This window comes from Chiloscyllium punctatum, chromosome 6 (genome assembly GCF_047496795.1).
Source record: "Chiloscyllium punctatum isolate Juve2018m chromosome 6, sChiPun1.3, whole genome shotgun sequence".
NCBI lineage: Eukaryota > Metazoa > Chordata > Chondrichthyes > Orectolobiformes > Hemiscylliidae > Chiloscyllium > Chiloscyllium punctatum.
This window is the reverse complement of record NC_092744.1, coordinates 49,273,479-49,291,713: the sequence shown is the minus strand read 5'-3', so window position 1 is coordinate 49,291,713 and position 18,235 is coordinate 49,273,479. Positions and strand designations below refer to the sequence as shown.

At 39.6% G+C, this 18,235-nt stretch overlaps 1 protein-coding gene across 8 annotated transcripts in view; it reads left to right on the top strand.

Annotated features, from left to right (window-relative positions):
• The window catches only part of LOC140478939 (inactive N-acetylated-alpha-linked acidic dipeptidase-like protein 2), a 950,375-nt gene that overhangs the window by 235,426 nt on the left and 696,714 nt on the right, over nucleotides 1–18,235 (top strand). For 4 of the 8 annotated variants that reach the window (XM_072572592.1, XM_072572595.1, XM_072572593.1 and 1 more), the window contains one exon: nucleotides 5,023–5,073. The exons of 2 other annotated variants lie outside the window; for them this stretch is intronic. The gene's annotated coding sequence lies outside the window, so the exon portion shown is untranslated. Of the gene's footprint in view, nucleotides 1–5,022; nucleotides 5,074–7,753; nucleotides 7,812–18,235 lie in introns of those variants that run through there. 2 more of the 8 variants (XM_072572600.1, XM_072572599.1) reach the window with 2 other exon arrangements.

The following is an 18,235-nucleotide window of genomic DNA, read 5'->3' as shown; positions in this document are numbered from 1 at the left end:
GATTCTACTCTAAATTATATCAGTTTGAGAATTGTGAGGAGGGGCAGGCCAAAATGGAATCCTTTTTTAGAGATCTGAAGCTCCTAGGTGTGACTCCCGAACAACAGTCTTTTCTCAATTCCCCATTATCAGAACAAGAAGTGCAGGAAGCTGTGAGGCAGCTTCAGAGTGGAAAGGCGCCCGGTCCTGATGGACTTCCCAGTGAATTCTATAAGGAATTTATAAGTATACTGTCAGGCCCGATGCTGAATATGTTTAATGTCTTACAGTCATGTTTGTCTCCCACCATCTCTGAGAGAGGCCAATATTTCAAAAGAGAAGGATCCAGAAGAATGTGCTTCATACAAGCCCATCTCATTCTTAAATGTGGACTTTAAGATCCTTTCTAAGGCTCTTGTGTTAAGGCTGGAGACTGTGTTACCTTCTCTTATTAAAGAGGATCAGACGGGCTTCATAAAGGGTTGCAGATCCTCCAATAACGTTAGGAGGCTGCTTAACGTAATTCAAGCTCGTCAACAGCAGTGAATACAGGGATTGGTGATTTCTTTAGATGCAGAGAAGGCATTTGACCGAGTTGAGTGGCCGTACCTTTTCTATATTCTAGACCGGTTTGGTCTGGGCGAAGTTTTCATAAGATGAGTAAAGGTTCTCTACAGTGTACCTCCCGCTGCGGTCATTACCAACGGGGTACGATCAAGCAATTTTAATATTGGCTGCCCCCTTTCACCATTTCTTTTTACGTTGGTGATTGAACCTTTGGCAGAGGCCATTTGTGAGGATCTCAATATATCAGCTCCAGAAGTGGGGTCAAAATTACATAAGATCTCGTTGTATGCAGATGATGTTCTAATTTTCTTGACAAATCCAGTAGTTTCAGTGCCTTGTCTGATACAATGCATTCACGTGTTTGGCGCCTTTTCAGGGTATAAGATTAATTTTGTTAAATCGGAGGCTATGCCTATGGGTGGTCTTACGAAAGAGTTGGCTCTTGAGAGTGACTATAGATTTTCGTTGAGGTGGTCACAGGGGGTTTTGTGTATTTGGGCACATTCATTACTCCAGTTCTGGATTGGCTGTTCAAAGCCAATTTTACTCAATTATTTGAAAGAATTAAACAAGATCTCCAAAGATGGTTGGGTCGGATAGCACTTATTAAGATGAATATTCTCCCTCGTTTGCTATACCCTATACGGATGCTCCCCCTGATTTTCAATAAACAAACACTCAGGAGACTGAACAGTTGGTTCAGCTCCTTTATCTGGCACTGTAAACGGCCCCTCATTAAATTAGTCAAACTGCAGTTGCCTCACAGATTGGGGGGAGTAGACCTTCCAGACATTAAAAATTACCAATTAAGCTCGCTTTTGACCTATGTAAGTGATTGGGTTTGTGGGGACCCTCTTTCAATATGGCTAGATATCGAAGTCCCCTTACCAGTTTGCTGTTTTTGGACAAGGTGAGGACAGTTAGGGAATATTGCCATAACCTAATAGTCATTAATACTGTTAAAGCATGGAGGGCAATTTGGCAGAGGGAAGGTAATATTGGCAAAACATCTTTGTTTACATCTTTAGTGGGTATGCCGAGTTTTCAACCAGGTACGATAGATTCAGGATTTAAACATTGGGCAGCTAGGGGTATATCTTGCATGGGTGATTTATTTGAGGGAGATGTAATGATGTCCTTCGATCAGTTAGTACGGAAGTACGAGTTACCTAATCGAGACCTCTTTCGTGTTTTTTCAAGTTAGGGATTTTATTTAAAAAACCCACCACTTTTGACTGATTCCTACAAATCTGACATAGAAAGAGGGGTACTAAGGGCTAAGAGTACACTCTCTGTCAGTACTCTATATCACCAAATGGGGAGTGCCACCTCAGATGAGTCTGATCGACTCTGCAAGATGTGGGAAAGAGGGCTGGGTGTTGAAGTTTCTTCAGAGGCATGGGAGGATATTAGGGAGAATGCAAGGAAGATATCAATTTGCAATAGGACCCATGCTTTACAGTTGAAGATTCTCCGCAGGGTCCACTTAGCCCCAGACCATTTGTCAAAATTTAAACCAGGGGTATCTTCAGCATGCCCCAAGTGCAAGGTCTATATGGGTACTCTTACCCATTGTCTTTGGTCTTGTGACAGGCTTCAAACATATTGGAGCGCTGTGGTGGGTGCAATGGAGAGGATTTTAGGTGTAGGGGTGGGGAAGGACCCTATTTCGCTCCTTTTGGGCCTACCCATTTATTTTCCTGCAGACTCCCATAAGGCAAAACTTTTTAATATCCTTACATTCTGTGCAAGGAAGAATATCTTGCTAGGTTGGATATCAGAAAACCCCCCAGGCCTGTCAGGTTGGCGGAAGATTGTTATGGAGCATATTCCCCTGGAATTTTCTCACAAATATGGTATACCACAAAACTGAGAAGTTTTACAAGACATGGCAACCCTTTTTGAAATACCTGGACACAGATTTATCTGCCACACTAACAAGGGCTTTTATATAGCCGTAACGATTGTGTTTCATGAGTCCAATATCCAGGGAGGAGGAACTGTGAATGTATGAGTGTTTTGTTTGGCTGGGCTGAGTTATTACTATTTATTTGTTTGTTGTTAGGTATTTATTTAGTTAGTTAAATAGCTAGTTTAGGTTTTTTTAAATTTTATACTTCTCTATATATGTTTATACATTTGTATAGAAGGGTGGGTTGGGGATTTTTTTTATTATTTGGGTTTAGTTTTGTACTATTTTTGTACTGTTTTGAATTGCATTGTTTTGTATTTGTTGTAATATTTAAAAATCTATTTTTTCTTAATATATTATTTAATAAAAAAGAAGCTCACCAGCACCTTCTCAAGGGCAGTTAGTGATGAGCAATACATGCTGGCCAGCCAGTGACATCTATGTCCTGCAAATGAATAAAAAAATCTATATATTCAATTCTTATTTTAATATCAGTGTTAAAATGAATTGTGTAAAGGTGACAGAAGTCTGTGGTTGAAAATACCACTGAGCACACTAAATAGGAAATTCAGTCAAGACAGATCTGATTTCTCAGCAATCCCCCAACTGTTAGTAACACTGGTTCACTAATTCTAATTAAAACTTCACAAGGAATCCCATTTTCAAAGATCTGGCTTTGAAATTCCGCTGAACAGCACCGTGTCATGTATTGCCTCAATGACTGCTCACATTATAGTGGTTGCTCTCATTTCCTGGAACTATAGTCTACTGGTTTCTGGAAACTCTACTCAAAGACACAACATTACTTTTTCACAGCCAACTTCACAATGTTTGTGCTGGCCCTAATTTTTTTCTGACCTGTCATCTTTGCTCAACTGCACCAAATATTGCTTGTGGCTTTTTTTAAAAATCCCACTCTGTTGCACCGAGCTATTAATGGCTTATTGGCTTCATCTGAGCCCCCAGGTGGTCCCAGATCTTTTCCTGAGCCTTTGCCCAAGTAGTTAGCTGAACCGACTTGCTCCCAGGACTTTTTCTGTATCCAAACTGTTGGAACTATTAAACAGTTCCTGGAACAACTTCTTACAACTAGAGCTTTATGGCCTTCTGACACCTTCTCTGTAGCATTGATAACAGCAGTACTTTTGTTGTTTGAAGCTTAATCCTTTGTTTGATTCCTCACTCCCTCTCTCTAACTGTCGTACTACTATACTGACTAACGTTTGGAATTGCTCTTCAGTGACCCTTGAAGAGTTTTGAGTGATGTATTGAAAACCTTGCAATTTGTGCTGTCCCAATTGCTAGTCAGAATCAAATGCAACTAATATTAGAACACAATGTTCCCTAAATGTTACAATCTTTGCAGCTTGTTGGCTTACATAGCACAAAAGAAAGATGGATTTTATCGCATCACTTATGTCTAATATTGTTAAATTGCTTCAGGTTTACCCTAGTTGATTGTTAATCAAGTCAGTTCTCTGCATCAAAGGTCCCGATTACAGCAGAGTGCAGTATCATTTAATATTTTGCTCTAGACATTAAAGAGCAATTCACATTGTAGATCGGTGGCACAGTGGTTAGCACTGCTGCCTCACAGCGCCAGAGACCCGGGTTCAATTCCCGCCTCGGGCGACTCTCTGTGTGGAGTTTGCACGTTCTCCCCGTGTCTGTGTGGGTTTCCTCCGGGTGCTCCGGTTTCCTCCCACAGTCCAAAGATGTGCAGGTCAGGTGAATTGGCCATGCTAAATTGCCCGTAGTGTTAGGTAAGGGGTAGATGTAGGGGTATGGGTGGGTTGCGCTTTGGCGGGGCGGTGTGGACTTGTTGGGCTGAAGGGCCTGTTTCCACACTGTATGTAATCTAATCTAATCTAAATGCATCATCTTTTAATAATATAACCTATCATGAGGCTAAATAACTAAAGTTTAAAAAAAAAGCATAACTATTATTAGGACAATAGAATCAAAATCATAATCAGCACAATAAATGATGTAGCAATGTTGACTTCACTTTTTGAGTGCCAACCTTGAATTGAATGGTGTACTCCTCTTGAGTCAGAACATCAAATTCCACACCAGACCTTTGAACACATGAGCTCTATTGACACTTCAATTTCATACTGAGGGATTGCTGCATGGTTGGCGATGCAGTCTTTTAGTTGAGATCTGAAATCCAAGCTCCAGTAGGTGGTAGAAAATATTCCATGGAAGGAATTGTTATATCTTGGCTAATGATTGTCAAACAACATTATCAAAGTGGCTTATCTGGTTGTGCTGCACATTACTCTTGTGGGTCTTATGCTGTGTGCATATTGCGTGACATGTAGTGGAACAAATTGAATCACCTTAAGTAGTGACTATACTTTATTGGATGCCAAGCACTTTCACAGTTCAGTGTCAAAGATGCTACGTGATTCTTTCAGTAAAACTGATGGAAAATCACAACCTGAAACATTTAACTCTGTTTCTTTATGCAGATGCTGCTTACCCTGTTGATTTTTTTTTGTAAGTTTTTTTATTGTTCGTATTTAAGTATTCCCTTTCAGTTCTGACTTTTATCTTTATAGATGTAGACCAATAGTGAGGAGTAAAGCAGTGAATTACTTGTGGAATGTAAGGTATGTGATTTCTATGTATTTTTATATAATTTATTTTAGAGTTTAGATTTTTTTCTTTGTGACATGTGGTATTTTGTCTGTATGTTTGAGGGAATTTAATGATTACATTGTCAGTATTTCTGGAGCCAGAATTCTTTTGAAACCAATACGAGAAAGGGAGCCCCTGGGGTCACAAAACAGATTTGTTTGCATTGAGAGAGTTGCATTATCCAAACAGAATAAAAATATTGAGTATTAACTTGCTTTCTGTTTAAAAGAATCAAGAGTTTTTTTCTTTGCTTAAGGGAAAATTCAAAAGCATGAAAAGCTTTTGTTTTTTTTCAGTTTGTAGAGGTACAAGTTTCTTCAGAAGAAAGGAGATAGCTTAGAACTGTTAGGAAATGGGTTACCACATGTAAATAATTTCAGTTGAAAGTTCCAGACTAGAAATGCTTGGTTAGAACCCTGAAGGGGGTCACTGACAGTTAATAAAGTCTAAGCTCAGTTATGTGACTAAATAAGGAATAGGCCAACAAACTCTTAAGACTAGAAGTTGGAAGAATTGGCAAAGTGAAAGGTCTTGATGTGACAGAGAAGTGAATGCCCTTTGGTATTTGAGTGCTGAAAGGTGATGGTGGTGGGATAGATAGGATCATATTCTGACGATTGCCGGGGACCCGGGTTTGATTCCAGCCTCGGGCGACTGTTTGTGTGGAGTTTGCACATTCTCCCCGTGTCTGTGTGAGTTTCCTCCGGGTGCTCCGATTTCCTCCCACAGTCTAAAGATGTGCAGGTTAGGTGAATTGGCAATGCTAAATTGCCCACAGTGTTCAGGGATATGTCGGTTAGGTGCATCGGTCAGTGGTAAATATAGGGTAGGGAAATGGGTCAGGGTGGATTACTCTTGGGACGGTCAGTGTGGACTTGTTGGGCCAAAAGGCTGTTTCCACACTTTAGAGATTCTATTAAAAAAATGTTAAGTGTAAATAGCTTGATTTATTTTATTACATCTTTTCTGTTGATTTTAAACTTGTTTTACTGTTACAGAAAATGAATGTGCAACATTACATGTTTGTGTTTTAGTTTAAGAGAACCTCATTAAGTAAACAAAAAAACTAAATATAACCTACCAAGCCCTATTTCAGTATGGGATCTTACTTGTCTACTAATTACTTCAGTTAGAATCCAAAACAATTTGTTGTAGAATTCTCAGTCTCTAACATGCTCTTTTAACCACTGGTCTTTACATTTTGGTTCAGGTAAGTTTTTGGTCAAAGGTAACAGGGGCGGCACGGTGGCACAGTGGTTAGCACTGCTGCCTCACAGCGCCAGAGACCTGGGTTCAATTCCCACCTCAGGCGACTGTCTGTGTGGAGTTTGCACGTTCTCCCCGTGTCTGCGTGGGTTTCCTCCGGGTGCTCTGGTTTCCTCCCACAGTCCAAAGATGTGCAGGTCAGGTGAATTGGCCAATCTAAATTGCCCATTAGGTAGGGGGTAAATGTAGGGGTAGGGGTGGGTTGCGCTTCGGCGGGGCGGTGTGGACTTGTTGGGCCGAAGGGCCTGTTTCCACACTGTAAGTAAGCTAATCTAATCTAATCTAATGTTGATCTTGGGGCATTTAGCAATGGTAATGCTGTTGGCTAAATGTATTTTAAACAGCTCTTAAGAATCTCACCATCTTTCAGGATAGAGGCGCCTTCAATACTTATGCATGTCGGCACACTGCGAACCATATACGCAAAGGCACTGCAGCATCTTCTAAAGTTGTGGCCTCTATCACTGAGAAGGACAATTAAGGGCAGCATTGGAATGCTGTCACCTGAACAGTCCTCTACAAGCATCACAGCATCCGGAGTTGAAAATACCATCCCTTTACTGTGGCTAGATCATAATCCTGGCAGCCCCTCCCTAACACCATTGTAGGTTTATCTGCACCACATGGGCTGCAGCATTTCAAATAGAAAGCTCACTTTCACTTTCAGAGGAGCAGTTCTGGCTCAGCAACAAATGCTACCTTGTTAGTAACACACTGATCCTATTAAAGAATTTTAAAAACCAGGTCCAAAATTTGTAGCACAAATTGTTCTGCAATGTTTGACACCCTATTTTCAGAGTTATTAATTAGCTACATCTGATTATACTAAGCGAATGGCCCTGAATGCGCATATTGTATAATTATTGATCCTCTAGTTCAGTCTCCCGCATGCGCTTTTGTATATATGTGGTTAGGTCTGATTCCAGTGATTTATATAAGTCAATTCTAAAACACTGGTTTACTTTTGACTTGGAAAAGAGTCTAGTTCTGGTTTGAAATGGATTTCAACAGAATGCCCAATGAGTAATATTGTAAGCTTTGCAAAACTGTGATGTAGTAAGTACTACTTTATTTCAGGTTAGTGCATATGGATTTCATTGTATTATATATTACATTGCATGTTGCCATATTTGATATGCATATCTTACACTCTATCAGATTTAAAGAGAGACTATACATGGTATCAATATGGATTACTGCCAAATGTACATACATAAATACACATGATGAAAAGGTGAAGGAAGCTTACATTATTAGGCCTGACGTGTTAAAATACTGTGTCAGTGGGGGAGGGGATTTCAGAAAATCAGCAGTGGAGGAGCAGGAGTTTCCACTTTCCACCAATCTGTAATTGACACCAAATCACTTTGAATATACCAATCATGGCTGACGTTAAAGTGTCTCAAAAAGAAAGTCTCTGCAAGCTGAACATTTTGTACTAGAGGTAAATTTTGTTTTAAACTGACCAATTTCATTTAAATGTTGCTTTTATCTATTTCAAAACACCTTTTAAGTATGGAAATTTAAAATCTGAAGTTTAAACATAGTTTCATTTGCATAAATGAAATAACAGAACTATACGTTTAATATTGGAAGGTTTTGGAAAATCTGTTTTTCTGGAATAATATGTGTACCTGCTGGTCACATTTTCACAGTGATGAATGTGCTTATTACGAAGAGTTTGCCAGGTCTTTATTTAAAAGAAACTAAGCCTTCCTAATATGCCTTATTTTTAAACACTGATCTTTTGTACTTTGAATTTTGGCATTTTCTTCATCTATAATTTTTACTTCCACAAAAATAATTTTGACACGTATATTGTATAATTATTGAAAAAGATTATTTTGTCTACTGATAAAATGTGACAGCATTCAGAAAATCACATAAAAGTATTTATGTGATTTCCTTCTCAAAGGATTCATACTTAAATGCTTTCCAGTTTTAAAAACAAATTTGTTAGAGGAGATGAGGAATGTAGTGTTATAACCTCAAAGACATATATTTAGAAATCAAAGGCTATAAGCAAAGACACTGCAGTTTAAAAAAAAACTTCCCTTTGAACAATGATGTATTGCACTAGCCAAACCTATTATTGGTGAACTCTGAAGAAATTAAATTCCTGTCTTCTGCTCACAAGTTATTTACATATTACTTGCTCTTTGAACAAGTCTATTCCTGTTGAATTCTCTGCAGCAGCAATAAAAATAAAAACATATTATTAGGACTTGTCGCCTAAGATATTCAAACTAACATGGTTAAATGTACCTTAAATATTTTGCAATAATATTGGATTTATTAATTTGCTGTGTTGCCATGAAAAAGTCATTTTAAAAAAAATACCTATTGAAGGTGGCTGACACTGTGGGTTGGAAATGTGCTATGCTGTTCTGGAACACTGACTTAAATTTAGCCAGGCTGATAGGATGAAAAGAGTCGAGAGTGTGGTGCTAGAAAAGCATAGTAGGTCAGGGAGCATCCGAGGAGCAGGAGAATCGATGTTTCAGGCAAAAGCCTTAATCAGGAGCTTTTGATGCCTTACCTGCTATGCTTTATCAGCACCACACTCTCAACTCTCCTCTCCAGCATCTGCAGTCCTCACTTTAGCCTGATAGGATGAAAATGTCAGCCTGGCTGCTCATTTCAATTTGAATTGTGTTTGGTCAGACTGAATCCAGTGTTACTATGCCCACGTTTAGAATAAAACTGTTTGGTTATTCAGGTAGGCCTAATGATGCTGGAGTTGGAAAATAGAAATTACTACACTGATGCAGTTAGATATTTCCGGAGATTGGGCCTCAAGAAACTTCGTTGGGACAAAGTACAGCAGGCTTTTATTTGTATAGAACTGACCCAATCACTGTTTGACATGAAAACAGGGAAAGCTGGGAATTCTCAGCAGGTCTGGCAGCATCTGTGGAGAGAAAAACAAAGTTTGTGTTTCAGGTTTATCATGTTTCATGATAATTTGAACAAAATGAACTGCCTGAAGAAATTATTATGGACCAGACTAACCCCCTCAAAATATATTGAAAAGGTAGCCTAAACCCCAAAGTTTTCTTATTTTTAAACGTGTTGTGCTCCTGAAGCAATTCATTTGGTTGAACCAGGCTTGAAGCGAAGCACATTATATTCTACGCTATAGTTAAAATACAAATTAAAGAGAGAATTATTCTGCCAGGTTTTCCAACAGTTTATTTAACAAGTAAACAGCAACTGTTCCAGTATAGTAACATTTCATAAATACACCCTTGCCAACGAAAAGTTCGGTAAAATGGATTGTCTGACATGCAATTCTCCTGCCTAGGAGGAAAGAATGAAAAGATAAACCTTTGTGTGTGTGTGTGAGAGAGAGAGAGAACTGAACATTTTCTCATAATATGGAGAGATTTAAAGCAACGTCCAAATACTGTATCAACAGCTCCTGAAAGCTAAAATAAAATTCTGGTTCTGTGGGAGCTTGACCCCACCCCTTCATGCTGCCTCTATTTTTCCAACTTGAAAAAAACCAGGGTTTCACAAACTGTTTACTTTATTGGCTTGGAACAGAACAGTCGGGACCTCTGTCTCAACTTCTCTTCATTAAACAAAAAGGACAAAATATATCTCTTAAAGCCAACGGATCATTATAAAGTGGTAGATGTAGATACCTTTAAAATATTTAAAATACTTTTGAACAGGTACAATAACAGGCAAAATTTAGAGAGATATGGGCCAAACGTAGGCAAATGGAAATATTTTAATTTGGGAAACTTGGTCACCCGAGACAAGTTGGACCAAAGGGCCTGTTTCCCTGCTGAATGACTCTATGAATAATTTTTACTTTATTTTGGAATTCAACTACGCACAATATTTTATTCTCCCATTAATGGTAAATGTTTGTGGATACTGGAGTGTAGAATTTTCAATTGACCCATGTTTGTTCGTATTTGTAACTTGACCAGTGTGTGCCTGAAAATATTTTTGGCAACTATAATTTAGATAAATGTGAGGTGTTGCATTTTGGTAAGGCAAACCAGGGCAGGACTTATACCCTTAATGGTAAGGCCCTGGGGAGTGTTGCTGCACAAAGAGACCTAGGGGTGCAGATGCAGAGTTCCTTGAAAATGGAGTCACAGTCGGACAGGGTAGTGACGAAGGCACTTGGTGTGGTTGCTTTCATTGGTCATAACATTGCATATAGAAATTGGGATGTCATGTTGTGGCTGTACAGGATATGGGTGAGGCTCCTTTTAGAATACTCTGTACAATTCTGATCACTCTTCTATCAAACAGATATTGTTAAACTTGAGAGGTTGCAGAAACAATTTACGGAAATGTTGCTGGGACTGGAGGGTTTGGAGAGGCTGAATAGGCTGGGGTGTTTTACCCTGGAGCATTGGAGACTGAGGGGTAACTTTATAGAAGTTCACAAAATCATGGTGGACATTGATAAGGTGAATAGCAAGGGCTTTTTCTGAGGTTGAAGTGTCCAAAATGAGAGTGCACAGATTTACAGTGAGAGGGAAAAGATTCAAAAAGGACCTAAGGGATAACATTTTTGTACAGAAGGTGGTCCATGGAAGGAACTGCCAGAAGAAGTGGTGGAAACGGATACAATTACAGCATTTAAAAGGCATCTGGGTATATAAATAGGAAAGGTTGGGAGAGGCAAATGATACTATGTCAGATTAGGCTATCTGGTCCGTGTGGACGAGTTGGACCAAAGGATCTATTTCTGTGCTGTATAATTCTATGACTCTATAGCTGGTTTCCTAGTAGTCCCTGTTCATTCCCACTACTTAGGACAAATAACAGAAAACAGAATAAGAATAGACAAATCATTTTCACAATGGTTGAATATTTCTAATGGGATGCCACTTGAATGACCCAACTCCTCACAATCTAAATTAATAACTTAGATGAAGGGTTTGATTGAAATCAATCCAGTTTTATTGATCATACAAAGCTAAATATGAGAATTCTTGTGTCGAGGGCTTGGACTCTGCAAAGGAAAGCCAATAGATAAAAGGAGTAGGCAAGGAGGTGGCAGATGGAGAGCAACATAAATATATGTACAGAAATATGAATTTGCAACATAATCCTATTAGTAAAATCAGGGCTGATCTGATCTGTTTCCAATTCAACATTCCCATCTACTCCTTTGAGTTATTTTCCTAATGAAAGTCAATCTACCTTTGCCTTAAAAATATCCAGGCAAATTCCCATCCCTCTGCCCCTTCTGTAGCACAATGTGTTAAGAGAAACAATCTGTCTTAAAGCAGCAGTCCCTAATTTTAAAATGTAAACATGTTTAAGAAAATTGAGCTTATTGTGATTTTCATAATCACGTGATATCTCAAAGCAATTTACAACCAAATGTAGTCAGTGTTTTAAAAAAATGTGTAGAAGCAAACTCCCAAACTGCAACGTGATCAAGAACAGACTTCTTGTCGTGTTGGTTGAGGAATAAATATGCTTGGAGTGACATTGGGGGGGGAAAATATTCATCTAAACATATTACAGTTAATGGAAAAATTAAAACATGACATTCATTGCACTTGCTATCATCTGTTTCTTAGCAATATTAGTGTGGAATGATTAATTAGATTCCCTACAGGTATCCAATTGAAATGTAAAGAATAAATGATGATTTCTCTGGCTTCCCCTGACACTTCTGTCTACAATACATGGTATGTCTATTTTGCTTGTTGTGGTTATGCACTAACTGCTCTCGCCCAGAAACTAAGGCAGTATTGGTACATTTCATCTGTTCCAGATCTGACCTGCCTTCACTCCAAGGGGACAACCCACCCTTCTGTCACTCCAGATTCAACTCCCTTTTTTTCCTGATTCAGATCTGAATCCCTTTTATGTCTGAATGATTCCCTTTTCTCTTATTGTGAATCCACTTCCACTTCAACTGCTTTGGGCCTGTGCTGCAGATCCAGTCCTCCTTCACCACCAGCATCCACACGCTCCACACCCACTGCTCTTGTATTCATTCTGAATTCGACTCCTCTCAACCCCTGGACCTGATCTCCCTTCACTTCCCAAGACCTGAAAACTCCATCACCCATTCTGGGCAATGTCCCCCTTCACTTTCCTGGAACCTCATCTTCAGAATGTGACATGCATCCCCACCCCCCACTTTCCCCTGCTTCAGACTCAATCCCCCCATTGCCTCAGTCCCCTTTGCCCACTCTGGACCCGATCGACCTCCACCTCCCCTTGGATTTGCCTTTCCCACTCAGACTTGATCTGCCTCCCTCCTGTGGTCCAACACAATCTCTATTCCCTGCCCTTATCCCATTTCTTCCACCCAGTTTAAATTACCCATACATACATCAATGATGTATGACCATAAGATATTAAGAAATAGGAGGGGAAGTAAGGCCATTCTTCCCAACGAGTCCACTCTGCCATTCAATCATGGCTGAAGGGCATTTCAATGCCACTTACCCCTACTTAGCATCCACCCTTTCTAACCCATGAATTATCTTGTAAGTTACAATCAGCTATTTCATTATCTTCCAGCAACAATTTGGAACAGCCCAATATCTTCTTTTGCCTCTCGCTTGTTTCTTATGTATTGAAATAAACCTTTACTATAATTTCTAATATTGCTGGCAAGCTTACCTTCATATTCCTTACTTTCCTCTTTGTTATCCTCTTTGTGTTTTTGTAGTCTTCCCAATCTTCTGATCTCCCAGGCTTTATAGGCTCTCTCTTTTTCTTTGATACTTTTCCTGACTTCCTTTGTCAGCCATGGCTGTCTAATCCCCCCAAGATAATCTTTCTTTTCTTTCAGATGAACCTCTGTACTGTGTCCTCAATTACACACAGAAACTCCTGCCATTGTTGGTCTACTGTCTTCCCCATTAGGCTCTGCTTCCAGTCAATTTTCGTCAGTTCCTCTCTCATGCCCCTGTAATTATCTTTGTTTAACTGTAACACCATTACATCTGATTGTGCCTTCTCTCTTTCAAACTGCAAACTGAACTCTACCATATTATGATCGCTGCCTCCGAAGTATTCCCTTACTTTAAGATCTTTTGCAAAGTCTGGCTCATTGCAAAGCACTAAGTCCAGAATAGCCTGCTCCCTTGTGGGCTCCATCACAAGCTGTTCCAAAAAGCCATCCTGTAAGCATTGCATGAATTCCCTTCCTTTGGATCCAAGGCAACATAATTCACCCAGTCTGTTTGCATATTGAAGTCCTCCATGATCACCATGACCTTGCCTTTCTGACATGCCCTATCTATCTCCTGTTACATCTTGTGCCCCCTGGTCCTGGGAGGTCTGTACAAAATGGCTTTTTTGTCTTTGTGGTTCCTCAACTCCACCCACACAGACTCCACATCATCTGACCCTATGTCATTCAGTCCCACAGATTTTAATTTCATTCTTAACTAACAAGGCAACCCTTCCCCCTTTGCCCACCTCCCTGTCTTTTCAATAAGTTGTAAATCCAATACTGAACCCCCTGCAATCATATCTCTGTGATGCCTACCCTATCATAATCATTCACGATGATTTGTGCCATTAATTCATCTACTTTGTTATGAATACTACGAGCATTCAGGTAAAGTGCCTTAATCCTAATTTTCTTATCCTCATGAATTCCAACATCTCCAGTAATATGTCCTAAGTCATCCTTCCTTTTTGCTTCATTCCTCATCTGCCTTGAACTTAAACCCTGCACACCTGCTAACCTGCTGCTTATCTTTCTACTTGACTCCTTACTCCCTGTTTCCCTTTCCCTTCCCGCTGACTCATACGTTTCAAGTCCTAGTGACCACCCTATTTATCCTTTTTGCCAGAACAGTGGTTCCAGATTGGTTCAGGTGGAGACCACCCCATCAGTACAGATCCTCCCGGTTCCAAAGCTGATGCCAATGTCCCATGAAATGGAATCCCTCTTTTCCACACCAATCTCTTAGCCACATGTTTACTTCCCTAATTTTCTTATCCTGATGCCAATTAGCACATGGCTCGGGCAGTAATCCAGAGATTATGACCCTCGAGGACCTGTTCTTCTATTTCCCTCCTAGTGCTTGATACTCCCCAAACAGCTCCTCTTTCCTAGCCTAGCCTATGTTGTTAGTTCCAACATGGACCACAACAACTGGATCTTCTCCCTTCCGCTCCAATATCCTTTCAAGCTGGTCGGAGATGTCCTGCACTCTTGCATCAGGCAGGCAACACATCATGCGGCGCTCCCGGGACAGTCGCACCCAAACGTAGATCCCAATCCCCACATCATGTAATAACACTTGCATTTAAGCATCAACATTATCGTAGCATCGACAATAGCCAACCTTATTTTGATTGATGAATATAGATGGAAGCTACATGATACTCAAATCATATTTTTCATAAATGCTAATCAGATGTATAATCACAATATGCAACATTTTGCAGAACATCTGTAAGAGAGAGATTTTCCAGATTTTTTATTTGTAGTAACTACCAATGACTGGGTGACTAAATCAACAAAGCCTGGTGTTTAGCCAGCAACCATTGATTATTTACATCTCCTCTGTAGAATCAACACCCGTTGAAACAAACCTAGGTAGGATATTAATAAAGTGCAGCAACTAATTGAGACATCAATTCATTATCAGTGGCATTACATGTGCACTTACGAAGTAAAAGGAAAGAAGCATGTTGCAAGTGTAAATAAGGAGTTCAGAAGAACAAAAAGGAAGTGTTTTCCTGCCAACTCAACAGGCTTAAATTTAGGATTAAGCTGTATGTATCGATAAAAATTTATTTTGGTGTAATGAGGCACTAAACGTAGTTCCACTTCTCTAAGTAAGAGAAGAGAACATACCCTGTTCGAAGTATGTGCATGCTAGTTGAAAATTGGATTAAAATCCTGGCTGTGACTCCCATTCCAGGGTGTCAACACAACAATCATGGCAGGTATTCAAGTATCCAAGGGGTGCTGTACTTTTTAAGGTGTCATCTTTCAGTTAAACTGAGGACCTATCTACCTTCTCAGCACGATGTTTTGTGAAAAAGCAGCAGAAATATTTCTGGTATCTTGACCAACATTGTTGTCTTTCAATCAGCGTTACAAAAATTTACAAATTATCTGGTCATCATTACATTGTTCCTTGTTGAAGTGAGATTATACACAAATTATCTGCAGTGCTTTCTGCATTACGACAGCAATTCCTCAACTGTTGTAGCTGTGGATGGTACTATATAAATGCACATCTTCCTTTTACATCTCCTGTACTCATCTAGACTGCTATCATTTACCATAAGCCTTATACACTAATAATAACCACTTAGACAAAGTATTAAAGGCTAACCAGCACTTTGAAACTACAAGCAAGGACTCAAGGTGAAGGAGGGAAGAAAGAAAAGCAGCTGAAAAATAAATCAATTAAGTTATTTTCAGGTAACAGCTTGCTATCTCATGCAGTTAATACCACCTCGTTTGAAGCATTTAAAAAAAGAACCAATTGCTGAGTCAGCAAGCAGCAAACATAGGAGGTTATTGTGAAAAGGTCAATTAAATTTGGTGACAAGACTTCAGAGGGAGTCAGCTGTGTTGGAAAACCATTTATGTCTGTTGAGTTTGCAAAGTACAAGTATACATCACAGAATATTGATGAACCCAGCTCTAGGATGTATTCTATGTTTTTCCAAGCATACCATTTATACATACATAATTTAAGAATATATATTCCCAGCTGTCATCTCATTTCTGCTTATTGGTAGTGTTGTTTACAGTTAATTCCAATCTGATACCTGAAAACTATATTTGGAATTCAATCCTTTTACTGTGATTTGAATCAATAAAATTACCAAGAGGCATAACATATTGGTCCCGCTTCTAACAATTTACATTTAAAATGCTAGAGAGCATTAATTCTAATTTTGGTAGCGGTGGGAGGCAGCTTTTAGTGGGAGGAGGAAGAGAGATTGAGGCTTTATTTGTGATATTTTAATGCAATTCAGCTGAAGTGTCACCATTGTATGCTTATTCAGACAAAATTCAGCATTCTTTTAATTACACATTAGCTGTAAGAGAAAAGGTGACATTGATTACGTCTGTAATTAATTTCAGAGAAGAGAATTTTCCACTTCCTTGAGCTGAACTATTTCTTTAATTACTTATAGTGTGAGACAAGATTTATTTAATGGTGTATTTTCAGTAAATTACAGAACCAAAATATTGCATTATCACTCCAAGAATCTGCAAAAGAGAACCGAAAATTAGATTAGATTACTTAGTGTGGAAACAGGTCCTTCGGCCCAAAAAGTCCACACTGCCCTGCCGAAGCACAACCCACCCATACCCCTACATTTACCCCTTACCTAACACTACGGGCAATTTAGCATGGCCAATTCACCTGACTTGCACATCTTTGGACTGTGGGAGGAAACTGGAGCACCCGGAGGAAACCCACGCAGATACGGGGAGAACATGCAAAGTCCACACAGTCAGTCGCCTGAGGCGGGAAATGAACCCGGGTCTCTGGCGCTGTGAGGCAGCAGTGTTAACCACTGTGCCACCGTGCCGCCCACGAATCTCAAATGACTTTCCATTTGTTCACAAAAAAAAACATATGGCAAAACACAAATGATAAAATCAATGGTGACTCAGTATATATAACAAATTCACCATTGTTACAGCACACTCACTATGGAGTCACAAGTTGTGGGATCCAATGCCATTGGATAAAACTTAAAAACATAATGGTCCAGATTTTCTGAGGAATGGCAATGTCACACAGATTACAACTCTCTCCCTTAATTTTTTTGACAACAGCAGAGAGCTCTACATTTCTGACAGGAGATCCAATCAGGACTCCATCAAAAACTGTGGAGTCTACTCCATTCTGACAGGTCTCTTGGAGTGCCGAACTGTCTGAGAGGAAAAGCACATACCCTCTCTCACAGCAGTCACATGGTGCATTCTGGAATTTAAAGGCCCTGAACCACAGACTACCTTGACAGCTGCTGTCAACCACTAAGTACATGAGGTAACTGTGAGATTAGGGTGCTGGAAAGTTAGAGTGGATTGGGTGACAGGTGGAAAACATGTAAATCATGTTTTGAGGCATGGATTGAGGATTGGCTGTCTGACAGAAGGCAGAGAGTTGGGATAAAAGGTTCTTTTCCGGAATGGCAGCTGGTGACAAGTAGTGTCCCTCAGGGTTCAGTGTTGGGGTCGCAGCTGATCACTTTATGTATTTATGGTCTGGACGGAGTGGACTCAATGGGTCGAATGACCTTACTTTCACTGCTATGCCTTATGGTCTTATGTACTGAACTAATTTGAATACTGACATAATTGTTTCAGATGCCTTGATACAAGAGTGTCTTTTACATTCTTCTGCATTGTAGTGGAGCAAGGGTAGGGTCTTCAAATGTTTCTTAATCTTTGAAGAACCACAACCTCACTGCAATAGTGAAGAAGTGATGGAAAACTCAGTTATTTAAAACCAGGCATGAAATTAAGTTTACAAATACATTGTATTACTGGTGCCAAATCAAAATTCCACCGCCATTATGGTCTTGCATTAGAAACTCACGCTGTTATGCAACCATGGCTACAGGTTGAGAGAATCCTTCTGGTTTTTATTCACCATATACAACCATTAAGAAGTTGTGTACCTCAAATTTTTCTTTTCTGTCAATCCACAAGTTGAACAGAGGCTGATCAAGTTCAGTCAAAATAAATGACAAAGCAGGGAATGTTCGCTCTTGCTTATTAGCTGTTTTGCCTGTGGCTGTAGTATGCTCAGGACCATCATCATCTCTACACTTGTGCTTTGGACAGCCCCCAAAACCTTACAGTAATGCAAAGTCCACCTTTTCATCTCCTTTGAACTAAACATTTGGCAGATATTAGAGGAAACTTGATCATAA